Raw genomic sequence first — 13223 nt, 5'->3', positions numbered from 1 at the left:
CTCCACCTCAAGATGGTATGCGCATGCATGAATGAGACATCAGCAAGAGTAGCTCTGACAATCTCGTCAACTGTGGCTGGAGAATCGTCTCCAATTGGAACCTTTCCCTATTCCCGTACAACTATCGCCTGCTAGGAGGCAGCTAGAGTGCATCCACAATGACATTCTGATTTGATGTGCAGTATCCAAGTGACTAATCGAGATACAGCAACAAAGTAGCACAGCATTATAATTATACAATGTTAGAGTTGTGCTGACATCCTCTAGAAAGTTCAATGCCATCAGCTGGGTCTCAGACATTTCACTGCCAAATTTCACTGCATGACCTCTACCCGTTCCAGTGCAGGAGAAGAGAAGGTCACCAAAGAGCAGTTCATTAGACTCATTCAGACAGAATGGTACCAACACGCGATGTATGAAACCAGAGCTCTCCCACCAGTACTGACTGTCTCATGGACTTGGCCACATTCACTCACAGCCAGGCAATGACCTCAGGGGCCAGTGCCCACCACTGCGTTTACTCCATGGTACTGTAGCAGTTGCGTAGCAGTTGGCACAATGCAAAGTTAGCTTGGGGAGTCAGAGTTCAGAGTTCAATTCTGGTGCCGCCTATATGGCGTCTCTCTACATTGTCGCTGTGGAATGCATGGGTTTGCCCTGGTGCTCCAGTTTCCTCTCACAGTCCAAAGATACACCAGGTAGGTTCATTGGTCATGATAAAATTGTCCTGTAGTTAGAGTTAAATCAGGCTTGTCAGGGGTTGCCGTGGTGGCAGCCGCTAAGATTCTGCACTGTATCTCTAAATAAGTAAATTAATACTAAAGATAGAAGTATGAGCCGAAGTGAGCTATGCAGCTGAGCAAGGAAATGGTGATGCAGTCTTTTCCCTGACAACCAACCACAGACAGAAGTGTACTGGCTGTCAGTTGCCTCCATTCCCCAGCAGTGGCCCGCAATCACCATGTTGGCTGGAGTGATGTCCTGAGCTCGATTTCTCAGCACTAAACTAGCACACCATTCGCCACAGCCTGCCCAACGCCAGCATTCACAGGCAGCCTCCCTACACCAAGGATGGAGCAATTCACTGACGGACTTGTGCCAAATTCCAGGCAGAATAGAAAATTGCTTAAGTTCCTGCACCAGGTAAAGCAGCGCACAACAGGAAAGGACCGGGGTCTACAGTGACTTCCCAACACTAACAATGGCGCATCAGTCTGTGTAGGATCACTGGCCACTTTATAAAGTGTACCTAATAAAGTGGCCACTGAGCGAATGTTTGTGATCTTCTGCTGCTGTAGTCCATACACCTCAAGGTTCGACATGTTGTGCATTCAGAGATGCTTTTCTGCACACCACTGTTGTAATATGTAGTTACTTGAGTTATTGTTGCCTTCCTGTCAGCTTGAACCAGTCATTTAACCTCTGAACTCTCTCATTAGCAAGGCATTTTCACCCAGAAACTATCCACTCACTGCAAACTCTAGAGATAGTTGTGTGTGAAATTCCCAGGAGATCAGCCTTGTCTGAGATACTCAAACCACCCCTTCTGACACCAACAATCATTCCATGGTCAAGGTCACTTAGATCAGATTTCTTCCCCATTCTGATGTTTGGTCTGAACAACAACTGAATGTTTTGACCATGTCTGCATGTTTTTATGCATTGAGTTGCTGCCATATGTTTGGCTGATTAGATATTTGCATTAAAGAGCAGGTGTTCAGGTGTACCTAATAAAGTGGCCACTGCGTGTATAATCATAATCAGTTTTATTATCATCGACATATATTACGAAATCTGTTGTTTTGCAGTGGTGATATAGTACAAGATGTAAGAATTATGATCATTTATAACAGTTTAATAGATAAAAGAGGAATAGTAAGACCATTAACTTGAGAAAGTCTGCAGATGCTGAAAATCCAAAACAAAACACACAAAATGCTGGAGGACCTCAACTGCATCTATAGAAATGAATAAACAATGTTTATTCAAGATCAACACTTCAGTCCGAGACCCTCTGTCAGGACTGAGAAGGGTAGGGGAAGATGCCAGAATAAAAAGGTGGCAAGCTGGTGCTCATGGACTGTCCAACAAATCTGATGGCGGAGAGGAAGAAGCTGTTCCTAAGCTGTTGAGTCTAAGTCTTCAGGCTCTGGTACTCCTCCCTAATGGTAGCAACAAGAAAAGGGCCTTACTCGGATGGTAAGGATCTTTAATGATGGATGCCGTCTTCTTGATGCACCACCTTTTGAAGAAATCCTCGATAGTGAGGAGGGTTATGCTTGTGATGGAGCTGGCTAAGCCTACGAGCCTCTGCACTCTCTCCTGATCCTTTGGACCAAGCAATGATGCAAGCAGTGTGAATGGTCTGCCCCAGCCTTTGGTGGCATGCCAAATCTCCAAAAACTCCTAATGAAGCTGTCAAGCCGCCTTTGTGCTTGCGTTAATGTGTTGGGCCCAGGATAGACCCTCTGAGATATTGATGCCCAGGAACTTGAAGTGGCACCACTAGTCCTCTCAGTAAGGACTGGTGTCTGTTCTCCTGAAGCCCAGTAATGCTGCAATGACCCATTTAGAACTGATTCTATCTGTCTCTCATTTCAAGGAACACATTCTGCTTTCTAAATGAGGTACTAGTATAGTCATGCAAGTAACAAGGAGAGAACTGCAATTTTATTATATGCCTTGTTGGAACTCTCAGTTCACATCAGTGACTAATTCAACAATGATTCAAGCTCAGGTTTATTGTCATGGACATACACCATGAAAAATTAGCTTTAGGTAGCACAATACATTATAAGCAAGACAAATTATATAAACTCAAATTAACATAAACTACACAAAACTTACATGACAAATTATCCGTAACTTATTAACAAAAATAAAAATAAATGTAACCATTCACGTCACATCACAGCTCTTAAAGTGTGCACCTATATACACTTAAACATGGAATTGATGAGCAAGTAAGCAGGGGACAGACTAACAAAGGAATTGCCTTCTCAAGGGGAGACAGGGGGGCTGGGATGAACACTAGCCTTGTCAGTAATTGCGCATCCTAATAAATGAATGTAACAAATTGTGAGACAGCGCGAATACCTTGGGACAAAAGAGGGTGACTTGTAGAGATTGTGCCTCTGTCCAGAATCCCACTAATGATTTTTGTTTCCCCATCCATTCAGGCACTCTCCGTGAAGCAATGGCATTGTTGTTCCCAGCGTGGAAAGAAGGTGGAATTGCAATCATCATTACAGGTCAGCACTGAATCACTTCAGTTGGTCATTTGGGGTTAATTAGCCCAAATCCCAGGACCACAGGTAGATCAAGAAAGGAGCTTTTTCCCCTAAACTTAGACATGAATTGGCATGGAAGTGCATCTTCATACATTCGCATCTGTACATTATTGATGGCACTAAGCCAAACATAACAACGTGGGCTTATGAATCTCCTTTGGTGTAGAGAAACATCCCAAGGCACTTTCCAGGGCAGTTACAAAACAAAATTTGACACCAAGTCATGAGGAAATTCTAGCCAATTGCAGAAAAAACTTGTTCATAATGAAAAGGTTTCAAACCGTTTCTTAAAAGATCAAGAGGCTGAGAGGTATAATGTAGGAATTCCAGAGATCAGGCTCTTGACTGCCAAAGGCTGAGAGAGTAGGATTAGAATGGTGCTGAGGTCAGGATCTGCTGCAAAATCACTGCATTGATTTGATTGCTGTCCGGAGCTACAGATGTAGACTGCCTTGTTAATGCTTGCAAATGCACTCGCTCATCGATCCTGCCATCTGACTTCCTTCTGTGTTTATCCATCTGTGTGTCACTCCCTTCACGTTCTTCCCTCCCCCACCCCACTCCAGCCGCCCCGTCCCCGGATCCTTCCCTCCACGAGATTCCCACCGGCTCAGCTGACAGAGTGGGCAAGCAAACTGCTCCCACACCTCTGGCAATCCTGCTGTGCCATTAGTCACTTGTGCTGAAACAGATCTTCCCTCCGGTTTCGCCTGCCAGCTCTGCGAGGTTGAGCCTCATCTCCATTCATCATCTGCCCCAGAGCATCAAACACCCAGAGAGAAACTGTTGAAGAGAGGGCCTGCAGCCACCAGCCATCAGTCCTGCCTCTCCCCTCCCACACACACTCACCTCAGTCTCCTGCTGTCGGAGCAACTTGCAAACTAAAGCTCTTGCTCCGAATGCTCTGGTGAGAATTTGGTTAAAATTCCATGTGCAAGTTGCAAAGGAATGTAGGCCAACTCTTAAGAAAAGTTTATGACTTTGATTTAGTAAAGCAGGCCATTGTGGGACAAGTCCTTGGTGGTGTACAGATAATTTAACAATGGTCCCGGCACAATAAAACACTGCTACAAAGGGTGTGTCAAAAATAGAAAATCTAAGGCTAGGTTATGTTTTCAGCACCTGCCAGAGGGCATAGAGAGATATTAATTCAATTATATTGTTCTAGTTTGTCCCTACCTATGCTTCTTTGCTGTACTACTCTTGGTCAAACTATTAAATGTTAAATTATATTTTTTCAGCTGCTCTGCATGATTTCATTTGGCTTTGTGAATTGAAATTTAAAGTTATTTTTGTCCCTCTTAGCACACTGATAAAACACAACTGTATGTGTAAGCGGAGGAATGGAGAAGGAATCCAGATATTTTGAAAATGTCAAGAAAACACAGCATAGAAACAGCCCAGTCCATCACAGGCAAAGCCCTCCCCACATTTACAAGGAACGCCGACACAAGAAAGCACACCATCCAGGCCATCTTCTCTTTTTGCTACTGCCAACTGGAAGGAGGTAACGGAGCCTTATGTCCCACACTACCAGGTTCAGAAACAGTTATTACCCTTCAAACATCAAGCTCCTGAACCAGCGCGAATAACTTTACTCAACACAACAATGAACAGATTCCATAGCTTATGGAATCACTTTCAAGCACTCTCCAACTCATGTTCTCAGTATTATTGATTTGTTATTATTATGATTATTATTGTGGTTAATTGGGCCACTAGCTAATCGGTGCTTACTTGGGACAACTCTTAAAGAACAAAAGCTAATTGAGAAAATAGCCATGATTCTCTGTTTATTTGGGACACGGCCACTTAATTCGGACAGGAGACTTGCTGAACTGTTTCTAATTAGTGTCAATAGCATGAATTTGTGTGGCCGTTGGACACTATGTCATGCTTAGAACAAATAGTTTTAAAATAGTGTCAGCTGCATGTGTTTGTGTTTAAAAAGCAGTGTTTTTTGTCACTGATAGCTGCCGAGCAATAAGCAGTAAGATGATTCAGAACTGTATTGCTTACTATGGTTTCAAGTATTCAGGCTTGGAGATGCAAAAAATGGCTGGGAGTGAAAATGAAATGACTTCACTACTTCAACAAGTTAGGCACTATGAAAAATTTGAAGGTAACAACAATTATCCTGAAGGTTGCAATGAAAATAATGATTTGGAGGATACAATTATCGAAAGAATTTCATGAAAGCAGTCCATTATTTGCACTAGGTGTCACTAGATTTTGTATATTTATAGTCACAAGTACACGGCAGTATACACTGGATAAATTCTTCCATCGATAACTATTAGCAATTAACACAGTTTTATAGTACTGTAGTAGTATTGGTAGTGTTCTAATTTGAACTTATTTCATTTAAATTCATAATTTGATACCCACTTAAAGGGTAGTTTGTCTATTTTATACCTTTTTAATTATTTTCATGAAACTTCAGTCATTTGGGGCAGTCATGAAATTGGGCCAAAATGTACTGGTCCCAATGTGTTCTAACTCACTTTTTGTATTTGCACAATTTGTCTTCCTTGGCACATTGGCTGTTTGTCAATCTTTGTGTGTAGCTTTTCAAGGATTCTATTGTACTTCTTTGTTCTACTGTCAATGCCCGCAAGAAAATGAAACATGGGAATGAAACTTGAAAATGAAACGTGCTTTGATAATAAATTTAATTTTAACTTTGAACTTCTGAAATTCGAAAATATTGGAAATGCTAAGCAGATTTGGGGAAGAGTGAGAAAGACAGACAGAAAGTTAATGTTTCAGTGTGACAGCCTTTCATTAGAATTAGTTTGTTTTCAGCTTTTCTTATTGATGTGTTGCAGGTCCAATCAGATGTCAGCATGGGGCAGAGCAGGAACCATCAACGCAAGCAGCTTTTAATGGCACATCCTGCAACGTTCTTCCAGCCACAGGAGAAGTTACTGCTGAATGATTAGATGGCACAGTTGTGGGAAGCAGAGAGGACTCTACTCCAATGGTGCAGCGGAACCTGGACGGGTTGCTGAAGAACGAGTTTTTGCCTGTAAGAGGAACAATGGCAATCCTACATCCAAGCACTCCTGAGAGGGAGCTGTTGTGAATCTCCCTGTAATCCTTTTCCATTTCAACATGAGCCCTGCTCTTTTCTCACACCCTATTACTACTTTGGCTCTTCTGAAAACTATGAAATGCTATGGGAAATTTTCCAAAATGCCCATGGTGTTTTCTATATTCTTCATTCAGAATTGTTTTTAACTTTCTATCAGTGGATTATACAACTCCTAGTGCTATTATAGCTGGCACTGTGGCAATGAGGATCATAGAGATATAGAGAATTACAGCACAGAATCAGGCTATTCGACCCATCTAATCCATGCTGAACCATTAATCTGCCTAGTCTCATCGACCTACACCCAGTCCATAGACCTCCATACCCCTCCCATCCATGTACAGTAACTATCCAATTTTTTCTTAAATGCTGAAATCCACTACTTATGCTGCTAGCTAGTTCCACATTCTTACCTCACCCTCTGAGTGAAAAAGTTCCCCTTCATGTTCCCCTTAAACATTTTACCTTTCACCCTTAATCCATCACCTCTAGTTGTAGTTTCACTCAACCTAAGTAGAAATAAGCCTGCTTGCCTTCACCCTATCTATACCCCACATAATTTCATATACCTCTATCAAATCTCCCCTCATTCTTCTATGTTCTAGGGAAAAAAGAACAAATCTATTCAACTTTTCCCTATAACTCAGGTCCTGGCAACATCCTTGTAAATTTTCTCTGTACTCTTTCAGTCTTATTTACATTTTTTCCTGTAGGTAGGTGAACAAAAATGCCCACAATATTCCAAATTAGGCCTCACCAACATCTTATAAAATTTCAATATAACATCCCATCTGCTGTACTCAATACATTGATTTATGAAGACTAATGTGCCAAAAGATTTCTTTTGGACTGTACTTACATGTGACGCCACTTTCAAGGAATTATGGACCTGTATTCCCAGATCCTTTTGTTCTATAGCACTCCTCACTGCCCTACTGTTCCCTCAGTAGGACCTACCCTGGCTGGTCATCCCAAAGTGCAACACTTCACACTTGTCTGCACTAAATTCCATCTGCTATTTTTCAGCCTGTTTTTCCAGCTGGTCTAGATCCTGCTGCAAGCTTTAATAGTCTTCCTCTCTGTCCGCTACATGCCCAATCTTGGTGTCATCTCCAAATTTGCTGACCCAGATTACGTTACCATCCAGAATATAGATATAGATAACAAAGAACAACGGACCCAGAACCGATCCCTGCAGTGCATCACTAGTCATGGGCCTCCAGTCAGAGAGGCAACCATCTACTACCACTCTCTGGCTTCTCCCAAAAAGCCAATATCAAATTCAATTTACTACCTCATCTTGAATGCCGAGCAAATGAATCTTCCTGACCAACCTCCTATGTGGAACCTTGTCAAATACTTTGCTAAAGTCCAAGTAGACAACATCCACTGCCTTATCTTCATCATCTGTCTTGGTAACATCCTCAAAAAATATAAGATTGGTTAGAAAGGTCCATTTCACTGGTGAATATTGAACCAAGTTATTCATTAAGTACCTCCCCTACCTCCTCCGGCTCCACGCACATGTTTCCACTCTCACTCCTGATTGGTTCTATTCTCACATGGCTCATCCTCTTGCTCTTCACATACTTGTAGAATGCCTTGGGGTTTCCCTTAATCCTGGTCACCAAGGCCTTCTCATTGTTCCTTCTAGCTCTCCTAATTTCATTCTGGAGCTCCTTCCTGGCACCCTTGTAATTTTCTGGAGCTTTAACAGTATCTAGTTTCTTGAACCTTTCGTAAGCTTTTCTTTTCTTTTTAACTAGATTTTCTACATCCGTCATACACCATTGCTCTTTTACCCTACCATCCTTTCCCTGTCTCAATGGAACATACCTATGCAGAACGCCATGCATAAGTTCCCTGAACATTTGCTACATTTCTGCTGGGTATTGCCCTGAGAACATCTGCTCCCAATTTATGTTACCAAGTTCCTGCCTAATAGCATCATATTTCCCCCTACCCCAATTAAATGTTTTCCCAAATGTTCTGCTCCTATCATTCTCCAGTGCTATGGTAAAGGAGGTAGAGTTATGATCACTACCTACTAAACACTCTGCCACTGAGAGACCTGACACCTGACCAAGTTCATTTCCCAATACCAGATCAAGTACAGCCTCTCCTCTAGTTGCCTTATCTACATATTGTGTCAGCAAACCTTCCTGAACTCACCTAACAAACACCACCCCATCTAAATCCCTTGCTCTAAGGAGTTGCCAGTCAATATTAGTAAAGTTAAAATCACCCATACTACTACCTATCATTGTTGAATTGTTCCAGAATCTGCTTCCCTATCTGCTTTTCGATGTCTCTGTTACTATTGGGGGGTCTATAAAAAACGCCCAGTAGAGTTATTGCTCTCTTCCTGTTTCTGAATTCTACCACAATGACTCAGTAGCCAATCCCTCCATGACTTCCTCCTTTTCTGCAGCTGTGAAACTATCCCTGATTAGCAGTGCCACTCCCCAACTCTTTTGTCTCTCTCCCTGTCCTTTTTGAAACATCTAAAGCCTGGCACATTCAGCAGCATTCCTGCCCTTGAGTCATTCTAGTCTTGGTAATTGCCACAACATCATAGTTCCTCATGTTAATCCACACTCTAAGTTCATCCAGCTTGCTTTTGATGCCCCTTGCATTAAAATAAACACATCTCAAACCATCGGGCTGAGTGATTCTTTGCTCTATCATCTGCCCATCCTTCCTCATAAACTGCCTACAAGCTGTCACTACTTGCATGCCAACCGTACCACCCTCGACCTCTTTACTTTGGTTCCCACCCCCTTGCAAATCTAGTTTAAACCCTCCCCAATAGCATTAGCAAACCTCTCTCCTAGAATATGGTTCCCCTCCAATTTAGGTACAACCTGTCCCACTTGTACAGGTCACCATTCCCCAGAAGAGGTTCCAATGATCCAAGAACTTGAAACCCTATCCCCTGCACCATCACCTCGGCCACTCATTCATCTGCACTATCTTCCTGTTCTGACCTTCCCTGCTCATGGCACTGGGGGTAATCCGGAGATAACCACCTTGGAGGTCCTGCTCTTCAGCCTCCCTAACTTCCTAAACTTACCGCACAGGACCTCTAGCCCTCTATGTCATTGGTAACAACGTGTACCACAACCTCTGGTACACCTCTGCCTCCCCTTCAAGAATATTCTGCAACCACTCAGAGACATTCTGGACCCTAGCAGCCGGGAGGCAACACACTATCCTGCCAAACATGAGGAAATCTGGAGATGCTGGAAACTCAAGCAACACGCACAAAATGCCGGTGGAACGCAGCAGGCCAGGCAGCATCTATAGGGAGAAGCATTGTCGACGCTTCGGGCCAAGACCCTTCGTCAGGACTAACTGAAAGGAAAGATAGTAAGAGATTTGAAAGTAGGAGGGGGAGGGGACTCTTTTGCTGCCACAGAATCTCCTATCAGTCTCCCTAACTATCAAGCCCCTGTGACTATCGCTCCACCTGACGTCACCCTGCCATTCTGAGGCTCAGAGCTGACCAGAGTGCTACTGTCTGGCTGCAGCTGCCTTGCCCAGATAGGTCAACCCCCTCATCAGTATCCAAAGGGGTATTCCTGTTGCTGAGGGGAATGGCCACAGGGGACCATGCACTGACTTCCTACTCCCTTTACCTCTCTCGGTGTTCACCCATCTACTCCCTGAATTCTGCACTCTGGGTGTAACCACCTGCTCAGAAGTCATATCTATCAATTGCTCTGCCTCACAGATGGTTCTAAGTTCATCCAACTCCAGCTCCAGCTCCTTAATGTGGTCTTTCATGAGCTGGAGTTGGCTGCACTTCCCACAGACGTAGTCATCAGGGAGACTATCAGGTTCCACGAATTCCCACATCCTGCCGGAGGAGCATTCCACTGCCATATCTGCCATCCAGCCCGCACTGTACAATGGGCAACCAAGACCAAATCCTCCAACCCGTTTCCTTGGCCTCAGCCTCCTCTCGTCGAAGCCACTCGAGTCAAAGCCGGGGGCTCCTACTCCCGCCGCTGGCCTACACCCAACAATCGCTGCCCCGACAATAGCCGCTCCGCTTGCTCCTTCTGTACTTTTATTTAAATCGAAGTGCTCTGCTCCCAAAGCCGGCAAAGCTCTCCTTTCATACTAGCTTCGTTGACCTGCAAGTAAACTCTTCGAAGTGCTCTGTTCCCAATGCAGATTGGACCTCTGGAATTCTGCACTCTCAAAATTTCACTTTTGAAGGCCTCCCACTTACCAAGTATACCTTTGCCAGAAAACAACCAGACCCAATCCACACTTGCCAGATCCTTTCTGACACAGTCAAAAATGGCCTTTCTCCAACTTAGAGTCTCAACCCAAGGATCAGACTTACCTTTGTCTATAATTAGCTTGAAACTAATGGCATTGTGGTCACTTGTATTCCCCCACACAAACTTCTGTCACCTGCCCTGTCTCATTCTCAAGTAGGAGAATTAGTATCACACTCTCTCCAGTTGGGACTTCTATGTACTGACCAAGGAAGCTTTCCTGAACACAACTGACAACCTCTTTCCCATCCAGCCCTTTTACAGTATGGGAGTCCCAGTCAATCACCTACTATCACAACCTTAGGTTTCTTGCTACAGTTTGCAATCTGCCTATATATTTGCTCCTGTAAATCCTGTGGACTGTTTGGTTGTCAATGATATAATCCCATCAGCATGGTCATACTTCCTGTTCACTCAGTTCTATCCACAGAACCTCACTAGGTGAGTTCTCTAATCTGTCCTGACTAAGCACTGCGGGGACATTTTCCCTGACTGGTAATGCCCCCCCCCCCCATTTAATCCTTCCCGTGGATTAAAGGGAAACATTTAAAACAACCGAATGCTGGACCATTGAGCTGCCAAGTTCTGTCCCTACTGGAACCAAGACTCACCCACAGTTACAATGTCACAATTCCATGTGCTAAGCTCATGTCCTATGATAGTTTTTGCATTGAAGTGTTCACAGCTCAGAACATTAATCCTACCATGCTCCAGTTTAACCCCCCCCCCCATGCAGCACTAGCAAACCTCCCCACTTGGATATTTGTCCCCTTCCAGTTCAAACCGTGCCTTCTGATCCAAACATCTGAAGCCCTCCCTCCTGCACCATCTCCTTAGCCACACATTAAACTCTATGTTCTTCCCATTTCTGGCCTCACTAGCATGTGGCACATGTAGCAGTTCTGAGATTGAACGCTGGAGGTCCTGTCCTGTAACTTAGAACCTAACTCCCTGAACTCACTTTGCAGGATTTTATCACTCCTCCTACCCATGTCATTGGACCATGACCTCTGGCTGCTCACCCTCTCACTATGGACTCGTTTTGAGCTGTCCCACACCCTGGCACCTGGGAGGAATTGAACCATCTGGGAATCTTGTTCTTATCCACAGAACCTCCTCTCCGTTCCCCAACCAATAAATCCCCTATCACTACAGCTCACCACTTCCTGCCCCGTTCCCTTCGGATCTACAGAGCCAGTCTCAGTGGCAGAGACCTGCCTGCAGAGGCTTTCCTCCATTAGGTCATTCCCCCCGCTGCCTGTCCCCTTCTCCCCTCCTGACTACTTTGCCCTGAACCTTGGGTTAACTGTTTCCTTGTTTGTCCTGTCCATCAATCCCTCAGCCCCACGAATGACCCGGAGTTCATCAAGTTCCAGATCCAACTCCTTTACATGGTCTGTCAGAAGCTGCGGCTGGATGCATTCCTTGCAGGTGTAGTCGTCAGGGACACGGGAGGTCTCCTTGTCTGCCCACGTCCTGCAAGAGGAGCATTTCACTACCCTGCCTGGCAACCCCACTGCTCAAAATGTGCAATAAGAAAGAAAGAAAGAAAAAAAAAAGAAAAAATCTATCTACAGGCTATGCCTCTACTCCCCACTCTAGCACTGGCCCACTCACACAATGGCTGCTCTGTTTGAACCTAACTTCTTTGTATTGAACCTTGCCAGCTGCCTAATTATGCACAATCCAATGTCTCCTTGGGAACTGTGGTGTGCAAAATTTGGCAACTGCTCCTGCTTCCTTCTTTTAAACTCACCCTCCCTCTTCATAATCCAATGTTTCCTCAGGAACAGTAACGTGCAGAATATGCTGACTGAAACTCATTTTCTCCCTCTATGTAATCCATTATCTGCTCAGTAATCTGGAAATCAAAGCTTGATTGCCAAAGCCTGGAGACTGGAGATCAGTCTGGAGTTGGAGGACTGTCCGTGAATGTGGGTGCGTGGGAGGGAGGGAACGGGCTAGTTTTGCTGTTGTTGTTTTGTTACCTGTTGTGTTCTGATTTGTTGTGCTGTGTATTGTTCTACCAAGCATTGGGGCCATGCTATGTTGGCGCCAGAATGTGTGATGACATTTACAGGCCGCACTTGATCTTAGCAAACAGGACATCCCTAAGCTGTGTTGGTTGTAAATGCAAACAACAAATTACGCTGTGAGCTAGGGCAGAGGTTGGCGGAGGGTTTAGTTTAAAATGGAGCATGCTTGGCTGCAGATAACCCAACAGAAACTTCTCCGCTACTATTTCATTTGCTCGGTCGAGTCTGATGGCAATGGCAGGAAATGGAAGCATCCTGCTGGAAATGGGAATTTTGACTTTGACTTTGGGTGGTTTACATTGGTGGAATGTCGCATTAGAACTGAGCAAAGAGCCCACTCTGATGGTTTCCATTTGCTTTGGTTGGATCGCTGCCTGATAGCACGCCTGGTGGTCAGAACGTTCTGACCACAAATCGAGCCACATTCCTATTGTGCCCATCAAGCAGTCACTTATCTCCCCATTTACGGGACCACATCAGCGCCTCCAGGTCAGCCTCAGCCAATCCTGCCACG

General features: G+C 44.4%; 1 long non-coding RNA gene across 1 annotated transcript; it reads left to right on the top strand.

Moving 5' to 3' along the window:
* The first annotated feature begins 3177 nt into the window (after nt 1–3177).
* On the top strand, nt 3178–6394 carry LOC132380310 (uncharacterized). Its single transcript, XR_009507729.1, has 3 exons — nt 3178–3251; nt 4596–4797; nt 6119–6394. It is a non-coding gene; the product is annotated as an uncharacterized LOC132380310 (long non-coding RNA).
* The last annotated feature ends 6829 nt before the right edge of the window (nt 6395–13223 follow it).

This window comes from Hypanus sabinus, chromosome 23, assembly GCF_030144855.1.
Source record: "Hypanus sabinus isolate sHypSab1 chromosome 23, sHypSab1.hap1, whole genome shotgun sequence".
Lineage (NCBI taxonomy): Eukaryota > Metazoa > Chordata > Chondrichthyes > Myliobatiformes > Dasyatidae > Hypanus > Hypanus sabinus.
The sequence above is the reverse complement of the archived record's forward strand: the minus strand, read 5'-3'. Positions and strand labels throughout refer to the sequence as shown.